The sequence below is a fragment of the Macaca fascicularis genome, chromosome 6 (assembly GCF_037993035.2).
Source record: "Macaca fascicularis isolate 582-1 chromosome 6, T2T-MFA8v1.1".
Classification (NCBI taxonomy): domain Eukaryota; kingdom Metazoa; phylum Chordata; class Mammalia; order Primates; family Cercopithecidae; genus Macaca; species Macaca fascicularis.
The window spans coordinates 97497197-97513846 of NC_088380.1; the positions used below are offsets into that span (position 1 = coordinate 97497197).

Sequence of the window (16650 nt, forward strand, 5' to 3'; positions counted from 1 at the left end):
AATGTTTTGTGGATACTACAAACTAAGTAGAATGCATATTCTCAAAACTGTTATAGAAGATAGATGATATTATTACCATACATACCTATGATTTGAACATAAAGAGAAAACTCAATACCACTATGATGTAATATTAGAAGGAAAAAATGAATTACCTAAGACTTAGTATCTGTTTTTCAGATATCATTGTTAGATGTCCTACAAGTAAATAAAATCAAAGTGAAATGTGTAAGAAACTTTCTATTCCTTTATTCATTCATAGATCAGACAGTAATATAAAATAAACACAAAACCCACATTTCATCTATCTTTGTCTGTATGTAAATAATTAGCAAAGTATTCTAGCTGCTTATGTCTTGCTTTGCTTAAGCAGGCTTCTCTGTGAGGGAAAGAAACTGCTGTGTTGTTAATGTTAGCGAACCACATCCTATAAACTCTAGAGTCCAGGGGAAATATATATTGGCAAGAAGTCTACTCAAAAAATCAGGATGTGAGACATGGCATAGCTTGGCCCTTGTAGAAGGACACACCCTCTTTTTGTCAGAATTGCTTTTATTCAAGGACTTCTGTTATCATTTCCTTCTCCCTCTACCATGTCTCCTTACCTTGGATATTATGAAATAGGTATCCTTTTTAATTTATGCATTATATCATGTTTTCTACATTTGTTCATGAGTTGAAAACGAAGAAATATAGGTGTTTCTAATGTCTTCCTGGCTTTGCCATATAAAGTAATTGCTCCCAGCCATTCTTAATTTACATACCACGATTTTTGTGATTTTTTTTCTCTTGTTGCTCTTGTTAATTGATATTCATATTTGGTATCTCAAAGCCTAACAACTTTTCTCCTGAATCTAATCATTTTATAAGATTCAGCATTCTTGAATGTATAATAAAGAGACAGTCACATCTTTGCCAGCAAAAGAAAGAATACATGCAGCTACACAGGTCACTTTCTAAGTATTTGCTTTAGCCTCCTTTTTACTGTGAATACAGAAAACATCTGCATTCCATGGTTCCGATTTGCAATAAGGCAGCGTGCATACAGAGAAAGCTGAATGAGAAGATACCCAAAGACTCAAATACTGTCCAAATGAGTGGACTTCTAAAATATAACCCTTTCTCAAATTTTTGTAATATATTCAGTCGAGGCCTTTTTTTTCAGTTAATTCCCCACATGCTTCAGTGATTAGTAGTAACTTTATCTTGTCATTCCCATAGACTATGATAGAAACAAAATAACCCAAAAGCTAGCTTTCTGATTGAGTTTCCATAAATGCAACGTGAAGGACGTGCATGAAGAATGCGGAAGCAGGAAATGACTTGGAGAGCAATGGAGATATTATGCTGTGTTTGTTTAAGTTGCTGCGTGAAAGGCAAATCTTCCCACTCCCCTCATCACCACAGCTGTGATTAGAACTCTGGCTGGCTGAAACCAAATATAAGGTTGTGTTCTCTTCACCCAGCTGTCAATCTTTCCATTAGTTGGTTTACAGGTTGTGAGAAAAGACATGCTCCTGTTTTCAACATGTGGATGAAAGGTCCTGCTTTGGTAAATTCAATTAGATGGAAAATTGAGCTTTCTCTCTTAATTTCAACTCATCATGGAACAGTGACAACTACAGGACCTGGCATTATCTTGTTGAATCCTGTTTTTTCTTATTAGTTGATGTATATTTTATTGTTGCTACCTATAAATTCATGTTTAAGTTTATATACTATACTCAAAGTATACTTAATGTAATAAATATGCATAAATCCAGGTTGATGTAACTTTGACACAGATGACATAATAAAGGTATGAAGAAAAATGATGGCAAATGCCATAGTCTGAAATATCAGGAGAAGTCAAAGTTGAGATTCTCACGAGCTTTCATGCATTCCTCATGTTTTCATTAAACATGTCCATAAATGCCTAGAACTGCATGAACTCATCATCTGAATTGAAGGTCAATTATAAAACATCTCATTTTCAAGTTTGCCTATCAATGCACACCTTTAAATAGCACATATACCGTTTTGGCACTGGGTTTTCTCCAGGCTCTTTTATAAAATAAGTGAAGAAGTATTATGCCTCAAAGTTTCTTAGAGAATAAGTCTTATGGCCAGGTACAATGACTCATGCCTGTAATCCCAGCACTTTAAGAGGCCAAGGACAGAGGATTACTTGAAGCCAGGAATTTGAGACCAGCCTGGGCAACACAGTGAGACTCAGTCCCTACAAAAGAAATAATAAATTAATCAATTAATTAATTAATTTTAAAACAGAATAAGTCTCATAAGTTCCACACTGCTGGTGGGGGTGCAAACTAGTTCAACCATTGTGGAAGACAGTGTGGCGACTCCTCAAGGATCTAGAACTAGAAATACCATTTGACCCAGTCATCCCATTACTGGGTATATACCCAAAGGATTATAAATCATGCTGCTATAAAGACACATGCGCAAATATGTTTACTGCGGCAATATTCACAATAGCAAAGACTTGGAACCAACCCAAATGTCCATCAATGACAGACTGGATTAAGAAAATGTGGCACATATACACCATGGAATACTATGCAGCCATAAAAAAGGATGAGTTCATGTCCTTTGTAGGGACATGGATGAAGCTAGAAACCATCATTCCAAGCAAACTACTGCAAGGACAGAAAACCAAACACCACATGTTCTCACTCATAGGTGGGAACTGAACAATGAGAACACTTGGACGTAGGGTAGGGAACATCACACACTGGGACCTGTTGTGGGGTGTGGGGAGGGGGGAGGGATAGCATTAGGAGATATACCTAATGTAAATGATGAGTTAACGAGTGCAGCACACCAACATGGCACATGTATACATATGTAACAAACCTGCACATTGTGTACATGTACCCTAGAACTTAAAGTATAATAAAAAATAAAAAAAAGAAAGGAAAAACAAGAAATAATAAATAAATAAATTTTAAAACAGAATAACTCTTATGACCAAAAGATAATAATAACAATAATATATTTTGAGAGATTCTGAAAATTAACTTTCCTTGTAACCACTTAGTCTAAAGAAAGATTTAATAGTCTTTCTTGCCTTGTTTTTTCCTCCAGCTAAAACATCTTATATGATAAAGCTAGCAAAAACAAATAGGAATAAAATTACTATCAGTTTTACCTAAGGAAACTTAAAAGTGGCCAATTTTTCTCACACTTTTACAAAATTCTTAATTCTGGTGCAAAGTTGCAAGTAAATGTGTCCTCCTCAAAAAGAATTTCTCTGAAAACTACAGATCTCTTCAAGAGATCTGAAGATTAAACTATGACTTATACACTTCCAAGCTATTTACTTCATATCAATATTGCTTCTATATTCAAACTCGCAGAAGAGCACAAAGAAAAAAATCTAGTTGAAATTTATAAAATACAAAGGTTCCTCTATGGCATCCCAATACTAGATGCAGTTTCAATGAAACATCTCCACTGCAAATAGAGGAGGCGCATAAAGGAAAGCAACAGGGAAGAGACAAGTTAGAAGAGAGCACAAGTAAAAGAAACACATAAAATCAAATAGGAATAAATGTAATTGGGAAAAGGCTCTTCATAGGCTGAAAAACTACCCAGACCCATGAATCTGCACCAGCACCCACAAATTGTACTTGGTAATTTCTTCTATTCTATTAAAAGGAATTTATATTCACTATAATGTTGTCTAAAAGCCTTGTGATTATATGTATTACCCTTATGAAAGAAGCACTAAGATCAGTTGACCTAGGTTCCTCTACGTAAATTTTTCTTTGATTTAGAGAAAAAATAAAAAGGAAAAGCAAGGCGGAAAGGAGGAAAAAAGGATGAGAACATGCTGAAATATACCTTAAAATAACTATTACAGAAAATCAGTAATCTTTTCAAGTGAAAGAAAGGGAAAAGATTTGTTAAGAAATGTCATAATTTTAATTATAAGATACATCCTTTAAAATTGTTTCAAATATGTGAATGTGTGTGTGTTCCTTCAGCCAATCAATTACAGAAAACGGATGACACATGGGTGATAGAAGTGCAGGCATATCTCATTTTACCGTGCTTCACTTTACTGAGCTTCATAGATATCGCTTTTACAAACTGAAGATTTGTGGCAACCCTGCATCGAACAAGTCTATCAGCTCCATTTTTCCAACAGCGTGTGCTCACTTTGTGTCTCTGCGTCACAATTTGGTAATTCTCACAATATTTCCAACTTTTTCATTATTATTGTATCTGGTATGGTGATCTGTGATCAGTGATCTATGGTGTTACTATTGTCATTGTTTTGAGGCATCACGAACCATGCCCATAGGCAAACTTAATAAATGTACACATTCTGACTGCTCCACCAACCAGCAGTTCCTCCGTTTCTCTCCTTGGGCCTCCCTATTCCCAGACACAACATATTGAAATTGGGCCAATGAATAACCCTACAATGGCCTCTAAATATTGCAATGAAAGGAAGAGTCTCACATCTCTCACTTTCAACCAAAGCAAGAAATCATTAAGCTTAGTGAGGAAAATACATCGAAAGCTAAGACAGGCCAAAAGCTAGGCCTCTTGTGCCAAACAGCCAAGTTACGAATGTAAAGTAAAAGTTTTTGAAGGAAATTAAAAGTGCTACTTCTGTGAACGCATGAATGATAAGAAAGCAAAACAGCCTTATTGCTGATTCAGAGAAAGCTTTAGAGGCCTGGATAGAAGACCAAACCAGTTACAGCATTCCCTTAAGCCAAAATCTAATCCACAGCAAGAACCCAATTTTCTTCAATTCTATGAAGGTTAAGAGAGGTGAAGAAGCTGTGAAAGAAAGATCGGAAGCTAGCAGAGGTTGGTTCACCAGGTTTAAGGAAAGCACAAGGTGAAGCAGCAAGTGCTGATGTAGAAGCTGCAGCAAGTTATCCAGAAGATCTAGCTAAGATCACTGACAAAGATGGCTACACCAAACAACATATTTTCAGTGTAGATGAAACAGTCTTCTATTGGAAGAAGATGACACCTAGGTCTTTCACAGCTAGAGAAGAGACGTCAATGTCTGACTTTAAAGCTTCAAAGGACAGACTGACTCTTGTTAGGGGCTAATGCAGCTGGTGACTTTATGTTGGAGCCAATGCTCATTTGCTATTCCAAAACCCTAGGGCCCTTAAGAATTATGCTAAATCTTTTGTGCCTGTGCTCTATAAATGGAACAACAACACTTAAATGACAGTACATCTGTTTACTGCATGTTTTACTGAATATTTTAAGCCTTTCAATTAGACCTATTGCTCAGGAAAAAAAAAAAAAAAAGATTCCTCTCAAAATAGTACTGCTCATTAACAATGCACCTGATCATCCAAGAGCTCTGATGGAGATGACAAAAAGATTCACATTGTTTTCTTGACTGCTAATACAACATCCATTCTGCAGCCCATAGATCAAGGAGCAATTTTGACTTTCAAGTCTTATTAATATTTTTTTCTGTAAACAGAGTCTTGCTCTCTTGCCCAGGCTGGAGTACACTGGCACAATCTTGGCTCACTGCAACCTCTGCCTCCCAGGTTCAAGAGATTAGAGTACCTCAAAGCCTCCTGAGTAGCTGGGACTCCAGGTGTGTGCCACCATGCCCAGCAAATTTTTGTATTGTTTGTAGAGACAGGGTTTCACCATGTTGGTCAGGCTGGTCCTGAACTCCTGAGCTCAGGCAATCTGCCTGCCTCGGCCTCCTAAAGTGCTAGGATTACACGTGTGAGCCACCCACACCCTACCTCAAGTCTTATTAATTAAAAAATACATTTTGTAAAGCCATACCTGTCGTAGATAGCAATTCCTCTGATAGATCTGGGCAAAGTCAATTGAAAGCCTTCTGGAAAGGATTTCCCATTCTAGATGCTATTAAGAACATCCATGTTTCATAAAAGGAGATCAAAATATCAACATGAGCAGGAGCTTGGAAGAAGTTGATTCCAAGCCTCATGCATGACTTTGAGGGGTTCAAGACGTCAGTGGAAGAAATAACTGCATGTATGACAGAAATAGCAAAAGAATTATAATTAGAAGTAGAGTCTAAAAGATGTGACTGAATTGCTGCAATCTTATGATAAAACTTTAAAAAATGAGGAGTTGCTTCTCATGAATGAGCAAAGAAAGTGAGTTTTTTTAAATAAGGTTTTTTGTTGTTGTTTGGTTTCTGTTTTTTGTTTTTTTTAGACAGGGTCCTGCTCTGTCACCCAGGCTGGAATGCAGTGGTGCAATCTGGGCTCACTGCAACCTCCGCGTCCTGGGTTCAAGTGATTCTCCTGCTTCAGCCTCCTGAGTAGCTGGGATTACAAGTGTCCACCACCACGACCAGCTAATTTTTACATTTTTAGTACAGACTGGGTTTCACCATGTTGTCCAGGCTGGTCTCAAACTCCCGACCTCAAGTGATCCACCTAACTCTGCCTCCCAAAGTGCTGAGATTACAGGCATGAGCCACCACACCCTGCCAAAAGTGGTTTTCTGAAAATAGAATCTACTTCTGGTGAAGATGCTATTATATATACATTGCATCATTGTTGTGAGCAACCACGGATTTGAAATATTTCATAAACTTAGTTGATAAAGCAGCAGCAAGGTTTGGGAGAACTGACTCCAATTTTGAAAGAAGTTCTCTTGTGGGTAAAATGCTCTCAAACAGCATCATATGCTACAGAGAAATTTTTCTTGAAAGAGAGAGTCAGTCAATGGGGTAAACTTCATTGTTGTCTTATTTTTTAAAAATTGCCACAGCAACCCCAACCTTCAGCAACCACAACTTTGATCAGTCAGCAGCCATCAACATTGAGGCAAGACCCTCTACCAGCAAAAAGACTACAACTCACTGAAGGCTCAGATGATCGTTAGCATTTTTTAGGAATAATGTATTTTTAAATTAATGTATGTACACTGCTTTTTTTAGACATGTTATTCTGCTGCACATATATAAATAGGCTGCAGTACAGTGTAAACAAAACTTTTATATGCACTGGGAAACCAAAAAATGTGTGAGACTCACTTTATTACAATATTCACTTTATTTAATATTACAGTGGTCTGGAGCTGAACTTGCAATATCTCTGAGGTATACCTGTGAATACATTTCATCTACTTGCAACATGACAGTGAACTGATCTTTCTCCAAACACATAGAAATGCTAGAAAACATATAAACCCCAAAAACGGTATATAGCTTAGAAATACTCAGAGTTCAAAAACAAAGAGGTAACCCAAAGCCAAAGTTACAAGAGTATATGCAGACAGTATAACAACTTAAGAACATATAAAGTAGAAATTGAACCTAGGGGTCAGTAGCTAAGGTTTTAAGGTCCATCTATCAGGACAGGATATGTGGTTTGGGGCCCATCTAAGTAGTGAAGTTAGAATGAAATAACTGAGGTACCTGAATAAAAAGTTCAGATATTCAAAAGATGGCTTATTCCATTTAAAAGGGATATTAAAAGCAAAAACAAAATATTTACTCACTAGCCCAGGAGAGCAGTTTTTGTTTTGTTTTGTTTTGTTTTCTTTTTTTTTCCAGTTCTCTGCCAAAAGCTCTGGTTAGGAAAAAGTTTTCTATAACCAATCAAAACCTAAGATAGGTTTGGGGCCCACGGTATGATGGTAATCCCATGCCAGATAAGAAATAGCTGCTAGTAATTAATATTATATAATGTTATAGTGTAATTGCTAAGAAATATTATTAAATGAACAAAACTAGGAGCTGGACAGTGTCAATAGTAATCCTGCATTTATCTAGGAAAACAATATAAATTTAACTCCATTTTAAAAGCAGACACAAAAGAAAGATAAATCAAAGCTAATTACATCGTTTACCTATGGGAAAGCAGAGAAAAGGGCAAAGCGAGAAGGACAGAAACTAGACTTCGCCAAATTTATCTTATTTTCTAGTTTTGACTCTGAAACTATATAAATTTCTAACATAATTATAAAGCAAAGCTGAATCAAGAATGTTAAAAACTATTCCCAAAATTTGAAAGTAAAATGAAATAAACTAACTTACGTATCAAGTTGCTAGCTTAAACACAAAGAACAATTATTTCAAGTGACATTAAACAGAGTAATTAGATTATAAATTCTAAGTGAGATATACAGCAAGAACCAAAAGAACTGTAAAAAAAATTGTAAACTTTTTCCCAGTAACCATATTGTTAGCAATAGCATTGGTATTGTTATACTGATATTAAAATAGAGATTAATTTCATTAATGTTATTATACTAGGAACTAACAGTTTTAGCATAAGAGGGAAAAAAACACAAACATAAAACCAAAAATGTTAAGTAAAACTCCTATAACCCCAAATTTGAAATAGAAAAGTTTTTTAGAACAAACTGTTTGCAAGGTTGACCCTGTGAACTTGGATTTCGAAGTGTTGCCACCAGTCCCAGAACTACTAAGAGAGGTCACTGTGCCTAAACGGTTTGTACAATGCGGTTTAAGTTAAACACCTCCTCTCTTTTTGAGAGTCTGGAATTTTGTATATGCCATGCAGAGAATACCTAGATAAGCAGCCTCTAATAAACACCCTGGGCACAAAGTCTCTAGTGAGCTTCCCTGGTAGACATTTCACATGTGTTGTCACAACTTGTTCCTGAGGGAATTAGGTTCATCCTGTGTGACTCCATGAGCAGAGGACTTTTCAAGGCTTGTGGCTGGTTTCCTCCAGACTTTGCTCCATTTGCCTTTTCCCTTTACTGGTATTGCTTTGTATCCTTTGCTATAATAAATCATAGCCATGAGTATGACTATATGCTGAGTCCTGTGAGTCCTCCTAGTGAGTCACTGAATCTGGGGGTTGTCTAGGAATTCCTAAGACAGTGGGAAACTTTACAGACTAATAAGCTGGTTTCCTCAACAAATAAATCACACAAGACAAAAAGGAGGAAAAAATCTTATAAAGAAATTTAATAATAAATTTTTAATTTTAATTTTTTGTTTCAGTTCCTCTAAATATGGCAAATACTGATTGGAACAAAAAATTAAAATTTGTTATTCAGAAGCCATAAAACTCAAAAAAAGTTAAATTGCAGATCCTTTTTGTGTAAATCCATGTCATTTATACTCTTGAAGTCATTTAAGCTTAAAACTGTACTAAGACTTTTGGAATATTCGGTATAAACAAACTAAATTTGACTAAAGAAGAATATAGAAAACCTGAACATATTCATGATATCAAAGAAATTAATTCAGCAGTCAAAAATATGTCCACAAGAAAATATCAGTCAAAAGTTGTTTATAGACAAGTATCACCAAATCTTAAAGAAACAGGTAACCCCTATTTTAAGCAAGATATTCCAAGAATAAAAAATAGGAAAAGCTATCCAGCTTATCTTATAGGACTAGGGTATTAGTCCATTTTCATGCTGCTGATAAAGGCATACTCAAGACCGAGAAGAAAAAGAGGATTAATTGAACTTCAGTTCCAAATGGCTGGGGAGGCCTCAGAATCATGGTGGGAGGCAAAAGGCACTTCTTACACGGCAGCAGCAAGAGAAAATGAGGAAGAAGCAAAAGCGGAAACCCATGATAAATCCATCAGATCTCGTGAAACTTAGTCACTGTCATGAGAATAGTACAGGAAAGACCAGCCCCCATGATTCAATTACCTCCCCCTGGGTCCCTCCCACAACACATGGGAATTCTGGGAGATACAATTCAAGTTGATATTTTGGTAGGGACACAGCCAAACTATATCATTCTGCCCCTGGCTCCTCCAAATCTCATGTTCTTATATCTCAAAACCAATCATGCCTTCCCAACAGTCCCCCAAAGTCTTAACTCATTTCAGCATTAACCTAAAAGTCCACAGTCCAAAGTCACATCTGAGACAAGGCAAGTCCCTTCTGCCTATGAGCCTGTAAAATCAAGAGCAATCTAGTTACTTCCTAAATACAATGGGAGTACAGGTATTGGGTAAATACAGCTGTTCCAAATGAAAGAAATTGGCCAAAACAAAGCAGTTACAGGGTCCATGCAAGTCTGAAATCCAGCAGGGCAGTCAAATTAAATGATCTCCTTTGATTCCAGGTCTCACATTCAGGTCATGCTGATGCAAGAGATGTGTTCCCATGGTCTTGGGCAGCTCCACCCCTGTGGCTTTGCAGGGTACAGCCTCCCTCCCAGCTGCTTTCACAGGCTAACGTTGCATGTCTGCAGCTTTTCCAGACGCATGGTGCAAGGTGTCACTGGTCTACCATTCTGGGGTCTGGAAGACGGTGCCCCTCTTCTCACAGCTCCACTAGGAAATGCCCCAGTATGAACTCTCTGTGGAGACTCCAACCCCACATTTCCCTTCCGCACTGCCCTAGCAGAGGTTCTCCATGAGGGTCCCGCCCCTGCAGCAAACTTTTGTCTGTACATCCTGGCGTTTCCATACATCTGAAATCTAGGTAGAAGTTTCCAAATCTCAATTCTTCTGTGCCCTTGCGGGCTCATTACCACTGGGAAGCTTCCAAGGTTGGGGCTTCCATCCTCTGAAGCCACAACCCAAGCTTTACGTCAGCCCCTTTCAGCCATGACTGGAGTGGCTGGGACACAAGGCACCAAGTCCCTAGGCTGCACATAGCATAGGGACCCTGGGCCTGGCCCCAAAACCACATTTTTCTTCCAGGCCTCCCGGTTTGTGATGGGAGGGCCTGCTGTGAAGGTCTCTGACATGGCCTGGAGACATGGTCTAGAGACATTTTCCCCCCAGTCTTGGGGATTAACATTAGGCTCCTTGCTATGTATGCATATTTCTGCTATGTATGCTTGAATTTCTCCTCAGAAAAATGGGTTTTTCTTTTCTACTGCATCATCAGGCTACAAATTTTCTGAACTTTTATGCTCTATTTCCCTTTCAACAGCACCCAAGTCACCTTTTAAATGCTTTGCTGCTTATAAATTTCTTCTTTCAGACACCACAAATCATCTCTCTCAAGTTCAGAGTTCCACATATCTCTAGGGCAAGGGCGAAATGCTGCCAGTCTCTTTGCTAAAACATAACAAGAGTCACCTTTGCTCCAGTTCCCAACAAGTTCCTCATCTCCATCTGAGATCATCTCAGCCTGGACCTTATTGTTCATATCACTATCAGCATTTTTGTCAAAGCCATTCAGCAAATTTCTAGGAGGTTCCAAACTTCCCCACATTTTAAACCTGTCTTCTAGGGACATGGATGCAGCTGGAAACCATCATTCTCAGCAACCTATCGCAAGAACAGAAAACCAAACACCGCATGTTCTCACTCATAGGTGGGAACTGAACAATGAGATCACTTGGACTCAGGAAGGGGAACATCACACACCGGGGCCTATCATGGGGAGGGGGGAGGGGGCAGGGATTGCATTGGGAGTTATACCTGATGAAAATGATGAGTTGATGGGTGCTGACGAGTTGATGGGTGCAGCACGCCAACATGGCACAAGTATACATATGTAACAAACCTGCACATTATGCACATGTACCCTAGAACTTAAAGTATAATAATAAAAAAATATAAAAATAAAAGAAAAAACCTGTCTTCTTCTGAGCCCTCCAAACTGTTCCAATCTCTGCCTGTTACCCATTTCCAAAGTTGCTTCCATATTTTCAGGTATCTTTTCAGCAACACCCCACTCTACTGGTACAAATTGACTGTACTAGTCTGTTTTCATGCTGCTGATAAAGACATACCCGAGACTGCGAAGAAAAAGAGGTTTAATTGAACTTACAGTTCCACATGACTGGGGAGTTCTCAGAATCATGGCAGGTGGTGAAAGGCATTTCTCACACGTCAGTAGCAAGACAAAATGAGGAAGAAGCAAAAATGGAAACCCCTGATAAACCCATCATATTTCATGAGACTTAGTCACTATCATGATAATAGCATGGGAAGGACCAACCCCCATGTTTCAATTAGCTCCCCCTGGGTCCCACCCACAACACACAGGGATTCTGGGAAATACAATTCATGTTGAGATTTGGGTGGGGACACAGCTAAACCATATCAACTAGTATAATCTCAATGCCCAAAATGGCAAAAATGGGTAAGAAAAGACTATAGGCAGGCTCATTTACTAACAGAGATGAAAATGTCCAACATAAATTAATGAATTTAATCAATTTAGTTAAGCAAAGTGTGTCCATCTATATCATCTAAATGTCTATGTCTATATACATATATCTACTTAACTGTGTCATAATCAAGTAAGATTTATCCCAGGAATTCAAGGATAGACTGATATTGCTAAATCTAGTAATGTAAGCTGTCATATTAACATATTTAGGAGAAAAACCGTAAGATCATTTCAAAAGATACAGGAAAAAAAATTCAACATCTATGTATTATATTAAGAAACTTTTAGCTAACTAAGAATACAAGAAAATTCTCTTAACCTGATATTTAATAGTAGAATTTTGAAGCATTCTCTTTAAAATTAGAAACAAGATAAAAATGTTTGTTAGTACTGCTTCAAGTTAGGCCTATACAGGAAATCCTAACCAGTTTTTTGGGTTTTTTTTTTTTTTTGAGATGAAGTCTCGCTCTTGTTGCCCAGGCTGGAGTGCAACGGTACGATCTCGGCTCACTGCAACCTCTGCCTCCCAGGTTCAAGCGACTCTCCCTCCTCAGCCTCCCAAGTAGCTGGGATTACAGGTGCCTGCCACCATGTCCAGCTGAATTTGTATTTTTAGTAGACACGGGGTTTTACCATGTTGGCCAGGCTGGTCTCAAACCCCTGACCTCAGGCAATCCACCTGCCTTGGCCTTCCAAAGTGCTGGGATTACAGGCATGAAACACTATGCCCAGCCCCTAACCAGTTTTAAAAGTCTAAGAATTGAAAAAATAAAAATTATTATTTACAAATACTATGATTATACAGAAGATCCAAGAGAATCTACAAACTGTCAAAACTAATGAGACAATTCAACAAAGTTACTGGGAATAAGATCAACATACAAAAAATTAATAGCATTCCTACACAGAGGCAATACCCAAGCATAAATGTAATAAAACATCTCATTCCAATAGAAACAAAATCATAATGCACCTAGAATATATCGAACAAAATCTGAGTAAAACTTTTACAGAGGAAATTCTAAAACTTTACCATCAGGCATAAATGGAAACTTAAATGAATGGGAAGATATACCATGTTGGTAGATGAAAAAAATTCAGTTTCATAAAAATGTCTGTTCTCACTAAATTATTTCAATAAATTCAACTCCACCAGAAATCCCATGAAGGCTGTTAACAGAACTTGACAATGTGACCCCTATAATTCACATGTAAAAGAAAAGACTGAAAATAAGATACTTTTGAAGAAGATGAACAATGTAGAATGATTTATCCTAACAGCCATCATCCTATTATAAAGCTATGATAATTTAGACGGCATAATGTTGGCATAGAGATAAACAAATCAACCACACAGAATAGGGAACCCAGAAACAGAACCACATATATATGGCAATTTGGTACTGAATATTGTTGGTACTCTATACTAGAAAGTTGGCAATATAAATCATTGAGGAAACGATAAATTATTTTCATAATGATACTGAGAAAATTAGTTACATATGGAAAAAAAATTAGACCATCTCGCGAAATAAACTCCAGGTGGATTTTTAAAACTTAAGGCTAGAAAGCAAAAGTTGTAACATTTTTAGAAGAAAAAATGAAAATTAACCCTATGACATCAAAATAGGAAAAACTTTCTTAAGACCCAAAAAAGTAGAAGCCTTAAAGGGTAAGGCCAAAAATATTTACACAGTAAGTTTTGAAACCTCTATACATCCATACATCACAAAGTAAAAAGATAAGCCGGTGTAACTACCGCCCCTGCCTCTGGGAAATGAAATTTCTGTGGAAGGAAGCGTGAGCAGTAACCAGGCCAACCTAGAAAGGCCTTCTTTCTGAGATTTCACTTCCCTATCAACTCCTCAGCTCGAGGCACCAAATAATGTCATCTGAAATGTTGCCAGCATTTTGTGAAACTTCTAATGTTGACAAAAAGCAAGGCATAAATGAACATCAAAAAGAAAGCCAGAAGCCAAGATTAGGTAAAGGGTGTGAACCAGTATCTAAACGACAAATGAAAAAACTAATAAAACAGAAACAACGGGAAGAGCAATGGGAACTCCGCAAACAAAAGCGGAAAGAAAAACACTAGAGGAAAAAATTGGAGCGACAATGTCAAATGGAATCAAACTCAGATGGAAATGACAGAAAACGTGTTCGAAGAGATGTTGTTCATAGCACCCTTCACCTCATTATTGACTGTAGTTTTGATGACTTGATGGTATTAAAGGACATTAAGAAACTTCATAAGCAGATTCAACGATGTTATGCAGAAAACCGACGGGCACTGCATCCTGTGCAGTTTTACTTGACAAGCCATGGAGGTCAGCTGAACAACAACATGGATGAAAATGACAAAGGATGGGTCAACTGGAAGGATATCCATATCAAACCAGAGCACTATAGTGAACTCATAAAAAAAAAGAAGACCTGATTTATCTTACATCAGATTCACCTAATATACTGAAGGAATTAGATGAATCAAAGGCTTATGTGATTGGAGGATTAGTAGATCACAACCATCACAAGGGACTCACATATAAACAAGCATCAGATTATGGAATCAATCATGCACAGCTCCTGCTTGGAAATTTTGTGAAGATGAATAGTCGAAAAGTTTTGGCAGTTAATCATGTGTTTGAGATTATTCTGGAATACCTGGAAACAAGAGACTGGCAAGAAGCATTTTTTACTATCTTGCCCCAGTGGAAAGGAGCTGTTCCCACAGACAAAACCTGTGAAAGTGCTTCTTATGACAATCAGTCTGTCAGGATGGAGGAATGTGGATCGGACAGTGATTCCAGTGAGACGGAAGATAGCAGAAATGAACTAGATTCACCACGTGAAGAAAAGCAGGATAAGGAAAATCACGCTGAATCTACAGTGAACTCTCTGCCACACTAATGTTACCTGGTTTCCTTTTAGTTTAAGGAAAAATTAGGAGAAAGCAAGGTGCTGTATAGAATATTGAACATTTTATTTTCTGTTATTTCTGCTGTGACATTTAAAAACTTTTTTTGGACCTAAATAATAATAAAAAAGTCCTTTAAACTTTGTAAGAAAATATTTTTGATTTAGAATAAGATTTAAATGTGTATTTTTGTTCGTTTTTAAAGCCTCAAATAGTAGTTTCTAGATAATTTTACTTTATTAATATATTTTCATACTCTTTAGAATGTGCCTTCTGACCTCTCAGTTTTTTAATTTTATAGTCACATCAACATCTTTATGATCTATTGCCTACGTATCTGTGAAGGCACATATTCATAAATATACTGTCAATCTATCAGAATATTGTGTATGGTAGGTTACCCTCTATTTGCAGTTTTTATGTTTAACTTAGTTACTTGAAAGAAATGTAGTAATTTTAGGAAGAAGTATCAGTTTGATAGACTTAGTTCATTTCTTTTGGACTATGGAACGCATATCTGTTCCTTCTTTGTGATGCCTTTTTATGGTTCTGAAGTAATTACGGAAGAGTTGAGAATCTCTTTAATGCATTTTCTTAATTCTTACAATGGTGATAAGTTACTCCAATTATAAAATTGAATTTTGCAGACTAAATTATTTTATAAGGCTGTTGCTATTGAAAGATCAATTTTGTCTTTACCTGCATTTAAAATGGAACAGCTTTTAGCAGCTGTGGTTTTTTTTTCCATATAATTTTTCAATTTGTTGGCTCTTAAGATGAATAAAGTTTATATGTGCATCTGCCTCCTCTCCTATAAGAATATGCATACTAATTTATGTTTCTATAAATCAAATACACATGTGAAAATATGCACGTAAATATATTTATATCTGTCCTCATCGTGTATGGTTCTCAGTTATTAACTAATGATAACATGATTGATTTGCCATATATCTGTATTACTTGAATAATACTGAAATACTTTATTATTCTGTAATACTGAATACTTATTGTACTACTTGAATGGTTGCGTTGAACACCCTAAGAACAATTTGAATTTTATTAAGTACAAAAATCCTTAACTAAACGTTTGTATGGGAATGTTGGTAAGACATAATAGTGTAAAAGGGAGCTGTTTTAGTTTCCTATCCGTAATTGTATATGCAGTTAAATGTTTAAGGTAAAATGATCAGTCTCTGTCACAGCTAAAAGATTTCAGTAGCCTTCATTGAGTTTGGGTAAAATGAGTTGCTGTTCTTTGTCTTCTTTTTAATACATAAAACTTATATTTTTAAAATGTGTAATATACTATATATGTTACATACTAACATATATACACACACAGAAAGTTTATTGGATTTAGTACTGATATTTACTGTCTGTTTTTGTTACTTTATTCTTAGTAATCTATCATAGTTACCTATTTTAAGGTGAGGTCTATAGGCAAGATATGTAAGTAAAGACAAGCCCTACAATTTTAAAATAACAAAGCTTATGTCTTAAGTTGTATTTTTTCAAAGGTTCATGTTTTTCTCAGTAAATGTGGTTTATTAGCATGAAATATTATGCCTTTTACTTAAATTATGTAATGTAAAATAGGGCCCTGTTTAATTATTAAAGGTGGGGGAAAATCATTCCAAATAAAAGTTTAATTTTTATTAATTACAAAAAAAGATAAGCCACAA

General features: G+C 36.6%; 1 non-coding gene and 1 pseudogene across 50 annotated transcripts in view; one reads left to right on the plus strand and one right to left on the minus strand.

Annotated features, from left to right (window-relative positions):
* The window catches only part of LOC101865767 (E3 ubiquitin-protein ligase Itchy homolog), a 179835-nt gene that overhangs the window by 90379 nt on the left and 72806 nt on the right, over positions 1 to 16650 (minus strand). For 2 of the 50 annotated variants that reach the window (XR_010587477.2, XR_012413879.1), the window contains one exon: positions 5788 to 5994. The exons of the other annotated variants lie outside the window; for them this stretch is intronic. This is a non-coding gene — a transcript (E3 ubiquitin-protein ligase Itchy homolog). The remainder of the gene's footprint in view (positions 1 to 5787; positions 5995 to 16650) is intronic. 50 annotated transcript variants of the gene reach the window in all.
* LOC102119758 (tRNA methyltransferase 10 homolog A pseudogene) lies at positions 13937 to 15033 on the plus strand (annotated as a pseudogene).